The following is an 11,181-nucleotide window of genomic DNA, read 5'->3' on the forward strand; positions in this document are numbered from 1 at the left end:
CGAAATATGACGCACTGCCCGCATTTGCCTGTCATCCTTGTGCAGGGCCCAGGCCAATCTCCTCTGTATGTTCCGATTGTAGAATATGTGCTGCCTACAGCGCACCCACTGGGACTGTGTGTGTGTGTGTGTGTGTGTGTGTGTGTGTGTTTGCAAAAGAAAGAAGGCGGGGTTTGGGACGCCAGCTGGAGTTGAGCTGGAGGTGTTGGCGGGAGAAGGCAGCTGGAGACCTAGGTCCGAGGTGTGGGCGGGATTCGGGACAGTGAACGTGAGTGGGGCTGCAACACCGTCTTCTTTTTTTGGGGTTGGGATTGGGACTTATTGGGTCAGTTGTTTTTTTGTTGCCAGACTTGCAGGCAGCAATGGAAGCCAGGAGGGGGCAGCAGAGGACCGTGCAGACCGCAAACAAGATTGGCTGCATGAGGCCCTCCCTCCAGGCTCCTGTCCCCTTCCACACACTCCCACTGCATCGGCCCCATTCTTTCTTTTTCTTTTTTCATTTTTTTCTTCTTTTTAAATACATATTTTATTTATTTATTTATTTTTACAGAGAGGAAGGGAGAGGGATAGTTAGAAACATCGATGGGAGAGAAACATCGATCAGCTGCCTCCTGCACACCCCCCACTGGGGATGTGCCCGCAACCACGGTACATGCCCTTGACCAGAATCGAACCTGGGACCCCTGAGTCCGCAGGCCGACGCTCTATCCACTGAGCCAAACTGGTCATGGCTTGGCTCCGTTCTTTACCTTTCTAGGTATGCAGAGAGTTCTCCCAGCTGCACAGACCTGACACACAGACACCCTCTCCTTCAGTGTCCCTGGAGCAGATACTGGAACCTGTCATCTGGGTCTCCTTAATTCAGTGTCCTGTGGTCTCTACAGCCCAGCCCCGGGCCAGGCTGTTCCTCCCCAGCCTCTCCCCAGCCTCCTCCATGGTCTCCTGCCCCCTGCCATCCTCCCACCACAAGACCACCACGGCATCTTTCTAAAGCCCAAACTCAACACTGCCCTTCCCTGCTCAGAACCATCCATGGCTCCCCAGTGCCCTAAAAGAGTCCAGGCTTCTCACCACAACCTCCAACTCCCCACAAGGTCTGGCTCCTGGGGGGGTCTCAGTCTCACCTCTCAGCACCCCCTGCCCCTCACCCTCACCCTGTGGTCTTGATCCCCAGTAGGGGGCATGCAGGAGGCGGGTTCACTGAACTGAACTCCTCCAAGCCCTTGCACATTCTGTTCCCACTGCCTGGACACTTAGCATATTGGGCTTTTATATATATAGATCCTTGTGACAGTTTTTGTGAGGGAAGAACTATATTATCCATATTTTACTGATGAGGAAACTGAGTCAGGGTGTAAGTGGACAAACTGGGAATGGCACATCTTTTTTTTTTTTAATAAATATATTTTATTGATTTTTTACAGAGAGGAAGAGAGAGGGATAGAGAGTTAGAAACATCAATGAGAATCATTGATCAGCTGCCTCTTGCACACCCCTTACTGGGGATGTGCCTGCAACCAAAGTACATGCCCTTGACCAGAATCGAACCCAGGACCCTTCAGTCCGAAGGTCTACGCTCTATCCACTGAGCCAAACCGGTTTCGGCTGGACCAACATCTTTCTAACACCTGAGCTTTATCTTTTTCCAGCCTGAAAGGGAGAGGCCACAGCCCACGCTGGGGTCTGTGCGTCCTGCAGAGGGCCCTGCCTTCCACAAGAGGGCGTGGAGGAGAGCGTGAGGCTTAGCCTCAGGGCTGTGGCCCAGGGTGGATTTTGAGGCCTGGGGTTCAGTGTTTGGCCCAGTTAGGAGGAGACCAGTGTCCTAGGCTGGAACTAGGAGCTCAGGGGAGCCCTCGCGCTGCTCACCCACGCTCTGCCCACCAGAGGTCACTGCCTGCCACCGCCACCCCTTCCTCTGAGCTCCGGGCCCCTGCATTCTCAGGGCTGTGGCTCCTGGTTCTGCAGATGAGGAAGTGGCCGTGTGGGGAAGGAAGTGGGCTGGGCCGTGACCAAGGGTGATTATGATTCATGGGGAAAACCCTTCCTCGGAATCCAGCCCCTCTGTGAACAAAGGGCATTGCCCTCCGGAACAGCACTCCTCAGCGGGCGCAGGGGGAGCGGCCATGCCGGGGCCGGTGAGTCTCCAGGGAGGGTTCCACAGGAGCCACTGCGAAGCAAAGACGTCGAAATAGCTAACCCCCTCCAGCCTGCCACTGCCCCCGCCCCGCTCTCCCCCCTCCCCCAGACCTTCAGCACCCTACTGTCTGTGTCCATGGGTTATGCATATACAAGATCTTTGGGGGTCAATGGGGGAAAGAGGGGGACATCTGCAATACTTTCAACAATAAAGAATGACTTTTAGCTGAAACCTGTTTGGCTCAGTGGATAGAGCGTCGGCCTGTGGACTGAAAGGTCCCAGGTTCGATTCCGGTCAAGGGCATGTACCTTGGTTGCGGGCACGTCCCCAGTAGGGGGTGTGCAAGAGGCAGCTGATCGATGTTTCTCTCTCATCGATGTTTCTAACTCTCTCATCCTTTCTGGGAAAAATTAATAAAATATATTTAAAAAATGATTTTTAAAAATATTTAAAAGCCCAAACTCAACACTGCCCTTCCCTGCTCACAATCATCCATGGCTCCTGGGTTAGCTTTGGGGGATGTGGGGGTGGGGGGGCATGTCAATCATTTGTCTGCTCATCCATTCAGCATTTACTGACCAATGATAAGTCAACAAATGGAAAAAAACAATCATAACACATTAAAGTAATCCTATCTAATAAAGAGGGAATATGCAAATTGACCATCACACCGTCACAAATATGGCCACAAGACGGCGGCACCCAGTCCCCTCAGCCCCTATGCTGAGAGTGGACAGCGGGGGGTGGGGGCTTCATTCACATGGTGGCAGTGAAGCCCCCGGTCCCCACAGAAGGCAGAGAACCGTGGGAGTGGGCCTAAGCCGTCAGTAGGACGTCCCCTGACGGCTCCTGCATTGGAAATGGCTCAGGTTGGGCTGAGGGACCTCCCCCCTCCTCTGTGCTCAAATTTCATGCACCAGGACTCTAGTAATAGTAACAATAACAACAATAACAGCCCGCCCTGAGTGACAGCAGTGCCCTGGAGCTGGGTTTCAATAATGGCTGTCCGCGGGGAATTGCCTGCGTGGGACCTGGCCCCCAGGAAGCCGATAAGAGATTGCTTAGGAGACGGAAGTGCCTTTGAACGCGGACTGGGCGTTGGACGGTGCTAAGGAATGGCTCCTGTTCACTGTCTTTTCACTTTCTAGGTGAACCAGTGACACTGTGAGTGTGGTTTTCTACGGAGTCCCTTACATGTCAGGGATACCGGCTCAAGTACCTATGAATAAAGTTAGATAATGGCTGGAAATGGCTTTCAAATAATATGGGAGGGTGGGGGAGAGGAGGGGAGACAAAATGCTCTCTCTCTAACCACCTCCCCCTGCCCCCCACATCCCCCATCACTCAGCTCCAGCCACACCTTCTAGCTGACGTCACTCACCAACATTTAATTATTATTATTTTTAATTTATTTTTAATTTTTTAAAATTATTATTATTATTATTTTACATATGTGTCCTTATTCCTCCATTACCCCCACCCCCCACTCATGCCCACCCCCCTGTTGTCTGTGTCCATTGACTAGGCTCATATGCATGCATGTAAGCTGTCCTGCCTCTGGGCCTTCGCTGTGCCCTCTGCCACCCCCTTCCCTGTGACGGTCCCTCCTCAGAGAGGCCGGCCCTGGCTCCCTGGTCCCTCCTCAGAGAGGCCCGCCCTGGCTCCCTGGTGACAGGAGCAGCCCCGTCCTCCCCCACCCTCCCGCCCTGTTGTTTTTATAGCACTTATCTCCCCCTGACGTGATCACTGTATCAGTTGTTTGATTATTGCCCGGCTCCCACCAATAGGACTTAGCCCGGCAGGCAGGAACGGATGTCGCCTGTATCCTTGACACCACCGGGCAGAGAGTCAACGCTCAATAAATATTTGTTCAATGATTGAATAGCTTGGAAAGCCCCAGGTAAATGAGGCGGGAGGGGTGGGGGGGGCGGGGGCGAGGGGGTTATCCACGCACAGGGAGCCGCCCCTGCCAAGGCCTGAGCTGGCTCCTGCCGCCCGCTGCCCCCTGGGGCACGGGGGTCTGCGTGCTCTGCCCAGGCTGAGGCGTTAAGGGGACAGGGGGTCCCTTCTCCCCAGAAACAGGACCGAGCACAGGTCTGGCCAGGTGGCCCCGGAAGCCACTCCCGGAGTCAGATCCCTGAGTAAATATTGCAGCAGCCTCCGCCTCCGCCTCGCCCTGTGAGATAAGGGGAGGGGGAGGGGGTTCAGAAACCTGCCAGCCAGCCCCTCAGCGCCAAGGTCGCTGCCCAGCGGGAACAGGCCAAGAGTCCTGCCAGGGGACACAGGCCACCACCTTATCTACGCAGCAAACAGGGATTGGGCCCGGGAGGTGGGGCCTCAGCCGGTGGGCGGAATGCGGAGGAAGGAATGAATGAGGTGGCTGGGGGTGGGGGAAGGGAGCTGACCAAACCGCGTCAGGGGGCCTTGTCCCCAGCTGGTCACACGTGGAGAAGATGAGAGATATCCACTCCAACTTCTTCTTTAAAAAAAAAAAAATATTGATTTTTCACAGAGAGGAAGGGAGAGGGATAGAGAGCTAGAAACATCCATGAGAGAGAAACATCAACCAGCTGCCTCCTGCACACCCCTTACCGGGGATGTGCCCGCAACCCATGTACATGCCCTTGACCGGAATCGAACCTGAGACCCTTCAGTCCACAGGCCGACGCTCTGTCCACTGAACCACACCGGTTTCGGCTCTTCTTTTTTTTAATTATTATTATTATTATTTACATATGTGTCCTTATCCCCCATTAACCCCCGCCCCCCTGCTGTCTGTGTCCATTGACTAGGCTCCTATGCATGCATATAATGAAAGACGAGACAGAGGCCGGAGACCAGGAGACCAGGACACGGCTTTATTGGGGGAGAAGGCCCTGCCGGGCTGCCTTCCAAGGAGAAAGAGCACATGTGCTGGAGTGAAGGTGCCTTTTGAGGGGGGATCGGGAAGGGGCGGGGCTTAGGGCACTCGGCACGCGCTGATTGGTGGTTTCATGTAAGGCACATGATTAGGGACTTAGGAATCAGGGGCTTAGGGTACTTGGCAGGTGCTGATGGGTGGTTCAGTGTACAGTCCATGGAAGGCGCCTGGCCAGGTGCTCAGGAATGTCCGGCCGCAGGTGCCGGTTACGTCATCCTCCGCCCATCGGTTGGGGGAAGGGAGGGTCTATTATATAAGTCCTTTGGTTGATCTCTCCCCCTTACCATTATGCTAAGTGGAATAAGCCAGGCAGGGAAAGATAAATATCACATGATCTCACTCATTTGTGTAATATAATGGACAACATAAACCGATGGGGTGGGGAGGGAGAAATAGATCCAGAGACAGAGAAACGCCAATCAGAACGTCCACTCCAACCTCTTGAGGCAATGACCCTGAGCCTCCGTTTCCTTGTCTGCAAAACAGGCTCCAGCCTCAAGGGCCTCACACGCCAACGCACCGCTGCCCCAGGGCCTTTGCACTGGCTGCTCCCTCTGCCAGGAATGCTCTTCCCCCAGAATCACATGGGTCCCTTCTTGAGCCTGAGGGACACATAAAATGGAGTTATTTTAACCCAGCTGCTGAAAGTATTATTAACGTTATGAAGGTCCGGGCATGAGCAGAGACTCCATTCCCGCTCTCACCAGCCTGGGAACCGATAGATTAAATAGAGAAGGCAGCCGGAGACCGGGATGGCAGGACACACACAGGCTTTATTGGAGGGAAGAGTACCCACAGAGAGGGGCGGAAGAGAGCGAGGGCAGGGGTACGAGCACCTTTAAGGATAGGGGGCGGGGCTTAGGGCACTCAGCACACGCTGATTGGTGATTAGGGACCTAGGGACTTAGGAATCGGGGCGGGAGGGGGGGGGGGCTTAGGGTATTTGGCAGGTGCTGATTGGTGGTTTAGAACTAAGGAATGTCTGGCCGCAGGTGGGGTTTACGTCTGTCCATCAACTGGAGGAAGGGAGGATCTCTCAGGAACTTAAAGTTTCTGGAAGGTTCCAGTCCCACTTGAGTGCCTGGGCGTCCAGGTAGCCCTCTCATTGTGCCCCGAGGACTCACATATCCAGGCCACCTGACACCCATTATCAGGCCTTGGCACAACGGGACCAGACCTCCTGGCACCCATCTCCCAGTCTCCCCGAGTCTGACTGATAACGCCCGGACCAACCCCAGGGCGAAGAATGCAGGACTGATCGTGCTCAAGAAGGCACTCTCAGCCCAGCCGCGGTGGCTCAGTGGCTGAGCATCCACCCCTGAACCAGGAGGTCACAGTTCGATTCCCCGTCAGGGCACGTGCCCGGGTTTCCGCTGGATCCCCAGTGGGGGGTGCAGGAGGCAGCCAATCAGTGATTCTCCCTCATCATTGATGTTTCTCTCTCTGCCTCTCCCTTCCTCTTTGAAATCGATTATAAGAAAAAAAATGGCCCTGACTGGTCTGGCTCAGTGGGTAGAGCATCGGCCTGCGGACTGAAGGGTCTCAGGCTCGATTCCGGTCAAGGGCATGTACTTTGGTTGCGGGCACATCCCCAGTGGGCGGGGTGCAAGAGGCAGCTGATTGATGTTTCTCTCTCATCAATATTTCTAACTATCCTTCTTCCTTCCTCCCTAAAAAATCAATAATATATATTTTTTTTATTTTTTTTTATTTTTTTATTTTTAATGTGCTTTTGCTCCTTAGGGGCACGTCTGGGTTTTTGCCTGGCTGTTTCCAGTTTGCAAACTCCAAGACCCTAGGATAAATCTCTATTGTTTATTTCTAGCAAAGCCTGAGTCTAGACTCCTTTTGCGTTTGCTCAACAAGTGCCTACTCCAGCGTCACCTCCCGTGTCGTCACGCCTTCTGGCTGCCCTTCCTGAGCCAGCCGCGGCCACTCCGGCTCCCCCGGCTCCCCCGGCTCCCCCGGCTCCCGGCCCAGGATCCGGTCTGTCCTGTTCCAGGCTGCGACCCCGCGCCCAGCGGAGGTCTCCGCCACCTCAGAGGACAGCCGGGAGGTCGATGTCAGGATCGCCTCCACCGGCTCTGCAGAGGGCCGGGGCCCGCCCAGAGCTGCGGCTCCCCGTAGGCCTGGCTCAGGCGCTCACGAGCTGCAGCTCCGGAGCGAGCGGTGGGCTCCTGTGTGTCCGGGAGACCAGGAGGGCCAGGCAGGGGCGTGGGGTCCCCTATCGCGTCCCCCGTGGCTCAGGGATCCTCTGCAGGGCTCCGTGTTCCGGAGAAGGCCGCACACAAAGGAAGAGAGACTGGAAAAGAGTTAATTTGGGAACATGGGGGGCCAGGCGGGAGTCCACCTTTTGCCATCCCTTTTATTGAGGTCCTGAGATACCCCCGCATCCTTCAGGCAGGAAGTCCCAACAATAGACAATCCGCAGGAATGTTCGTATGATGAGCAGGTGAACGTTGCTTCAGCTACCACGGTCTCAGCTAAACAGTGCGTGAATAGCTCCCGCCGTCCAGAGCCATTAGGCTGGCCAGCCTTCCCGATTCCCTTTTCACGTCTAACGGCCAGTGACGATGCTCGCGTCCGGCAGAGGGCGCCGGAGCAGGCTGCAGGGGAGGGTCCGGGGATGCGGTGGGCGGCAGGGAGCACGGCGGGGTCTGGACACACGCCGGGTCCCGCCCTGCGCCTCTCGGAGCCGAGTCCTTGTCCTGCCCCTCCGCCAATTCGCCAGAAACCAGGGCCTCCCTGGAGGCCTCGGTCCCTGTGAGTCACCCACACCTGGTGTCCGGTTCCACAAACACTCCCTGTGCCCAGCCCTGGGCCGGGCCGGGGACACAGTGGTGGCAAAGCACCCCCCTCCCCGGTCCTGCCCTCCCACTCACAGTCCAGTCAGTGAGGACCCAGGGGGTCAGGGTTGGGATGGGGGTCCCGGGGCACACCTGGCCCAGCCTGAAAGCCAGGAGGGCTGCCTGGAGGAGGGGGCGTTGTCGGCAGGAGAGGAGGCCGTAGAGGGGAGCAGGGGGACATGCCGCTGGAGGAAGTGCGTGTCAGACAGAAGAGTTGGAGCAGGAAGTTCCGCAGGGAAGGGGTGCCCCAGGGGGCTGGGGAGCCATGGCAGGTTCTACCCACCACGGTGGGTGAGGGGCAACGGCCACAGAAGAGTTGGGAGGGGAAGCCAGACAAGACCAGGGCCAGGGCCACGAGAGAAAGGAGCTCATGGGAGACACATTAGGCACCTTAAGGCACGGTGTGTGTGTGTGGGGGGGGGGGGATCAGGGGCTCGGCCTGTCTCTCTGTCCCATGACAGCGGCCGTGGCACCGTCCCTGAGAGGGGGCGGGGGGAGGAGCGGATCTGGGGCAGACGCCAAGGTCAGCTCGGGACGGGGTGAGTGAGAGGAGCGCAGGGACATCGGGGAGGCATCCTGAATGACACCGGGATGCGGTCCCAGGGCCCAGGGGAGGGGCCGGGCAGGACAGAGAGGGTGAGGTGAGGTCACGGTGGGGTGGGGAGAGCAGGTGGCGCCAGGTCACCCACACCGCTCACTCCCCCACCGGAGCCCGCCAGCGAGGGCAGCTCAGGACAGGGCCCTGGAGGAACAAACCAGGACAGGTGAGCCACTGCAGCCCCGGAGGCGCCAGGACCAGCAGCCACCAGGACATGATGATCGCACGTCCGTCAGGACCCCACCCCCAGGCCCCACCCCCCGCCCTCGCCCCTGCCCACCCACGTGAAACTCCACCCAACGTCACCTTCTCAGGGACACCCCCTCCCTTGCCCCTCAATTTAAAACTGCAGCCCTGACCGGTATGGCTCAGTGGATAGAGTGTCGGCCTGCAGACTCAAGGGTCCCAGGTCGATTCCGGTCAAGGGCATGTACCTTGGTTGCAGGCACATTCCCAGTGGGGGTTGTGCAGGAGGCAGCTGATTGATATTTTTCTCTCACAATGTTTCTGACTTTCCCTCTCTCTTCCTTCCTCTCTGTAAAAAAATAAAATAAAATAATATTTTTAAAAACAATAATAATAAAACTGCAAACCCCCTTCCTGGTTTTACTTTCCTAGACGTCACTTATCTCCATTCAACATGGAATAGACATTTAAAAATATATTTTATTGATTTTTTTACAGAGAGGAAGAGAGAGGGATAGAGAGTTAGAAACATCGATGAGAGAGAGTCATCGACCAGCTGCCTCTTGCACAACCCCTACTGGGGATGTGCCCACAACCAAGGTACATGCCCTTGACCGGAATCGAACCAGGGACCTTTCAGTCCGCAGGCTGATGCTCTATCCACTGAGCCAAACTGGTTTCAGCCAACATGGAATAGATTTTATGTTTGGTTTCTTTTTAAAAATATATATTTTATTGACTTTTTTACAGAGAGGAAGGGAGAAGGATAGAGTTAGAACACTGATCAGCTGCCTCCTGCACACCCCCTACTGGGGATATGCCCGCAACCAAGGTACGTGCCCTTGACCGGAATCGAACCTGGGACCCTTGAGTCCGCAGGCCGATGCTCTAGGGGTGTCGAACTCAATCAGAGAAGGGGCCAAAATCTAAAATCCAGCCTAAATCGCGGGCCGAATGGTTTACTGAACAGTCATAAACTGTCATTGTGATGGAAACGCAGCGGAGTGCAGTGATGACAGCGCGGTGCGGGCCACATTGCAAGGCCTGGCGGGACGGATTTGGCCCGCGGGCCTTGTGTTTGACACATGTGCTCTATCCACTAAGCAAAACTGGGTTAGGGCAACGTTTGATTTCTTTACCGCATGAACGTGAGCCCAGGAGGGCAGGGACTGGAGCTGCCAGCACCTAGGACAGTGCCTGCAGGAGGAGCTGCCCCCTCTGTGCTCGCTGAGCTGAGCCCGTGAATGAGCGATTCCCTGAGCATCTGCTCCGTGCCGGGCTTTGTAAGTCCCCCACGCGCGCTGCCTCACGGAGTGCTCACCACAGCCCGAGGAGGGGGCGCTGCCGTCATCCCCATTTTACAGATGAGGAAACTGAGGCCCAGAGTCCCGGCGGCAGAGGACAGGAGCGTCCGTCCAGGCCCACATTTTTAGGAGCAGCCACAGCCGCCGACCTCACGCGCGGGGCCCACTCTGCCGGGCGCCGGCTTCATGGATAACTAACGTGCGGCATCTTCCCCCACCGCCCGAGGGGGCTGCACCCTCACCGCTGGGTCCCGAGAGCACAGCCCCCAAGACAGCGTGCAGCCACCGGCCTTGTGCTCTCTGTGTGGCCTTCAAACCAAGCAGGGTTCAAATCCCTCCCCTGCCGGGACTTAGGCCAGTCAGGGCCCCTGCCCGGTGCCTCGGTTTCCCCAGCTGTAAAGAATGGAGGATTGCCGAAACCGGTTTGGTTCAGTGGATAGAGCGCTGGCCTGCGGACTGAAAGGTCCCAGGTTCGATTCCGGTCAAGGGCATGTATGTTGGTTGTGGGCACATCCCCGGTAGGGGGTGTGCAGGAGGCAGCTGGTCGGTGTTCTCTCTCATCGATGTTTCTAGCTCTCTGTCTCTCTCCCTTCCTCTCTGTAAAAAAATCAATAAAAATATATTTATTTTTTTAAAAAAAGAAGAAATGGAGGCTCGCCAAAACTGGTTTGGCTCAGTGGATACAGCGCCGGCCTGCAGACTGAAAGGTCCCGGGTTCGATTCTGGTCAGGGGCATGTACCTTGGTTGTGGGCACATCCCCAGTGGGGAGTGTGCAGGAGGCAGCTGGTTGATGTTTCTAACTCTCTATCTTTCACTCTTCCTCTCTGTGAAAAATCAATAAAATATATTTTAAAGAAAAGAAACCGAGCAGGATTCAAATCCCTCCCCTGCCGGGACTCAGGCCAGCCAGAGCCCCTGCCCGGTGCCTCAGTTTCTCCAGCTGTAAAGGAATGGAGGCTCTGAGGGCGCCCACCTCACAGGACACCCCCCGAGGCACCAGCTGGGAAGCGGCAGCCTCGGCTGCCTGGTTTCGCTGCTCCCTGACCCCTGAGCCCAGCCGGGAGGCCAGGGCCTGGGCCGTGGGTAGGAGCTGCCCTAAAACCTCCCCCCGCCGCCCCCCCCCCCTCCTCGGCGACCTGGTTCCTCTCCCGGCACCAAACCCAGGCCCTCGGCACAAAGAAGGTTAGGC

At 56.4% G+C, this 11,181-nt stretch overlaps 1 non-coding gene across 1 annotated transcript; it reads right to left on the bottom strand.

The window, feature by feature from the left end:
* LOC118713958 lies at positions 1-103 on the bottom strand. The gene has a single exon (XR_004986453.1). It is a non-coding gene; the product is annotated as a U6 spliceosomal RNA (small nuclear RNA).
* Between the last annotated feature and the right edge of the window lie 11,078 nt (positions 104-11,181).

This window comes from Pipistrellus kuhlii, unplaced genomic scaffold (genome assembly GCF_014108245.1).
Source record: "Pipistrellus kuhlii isolate mPipKuh1 unplaced genomic scaffold, mPipKuh1.p scaffold_m20_p_90, whole genome shotgun sequence".
Lineage (NCBI taxonomy): Eukaryota > Metazoa > Chordata > Mammalia > Chiroptera > Vespertilionidae > Pipistrellus > Pipistrellus kuhlii.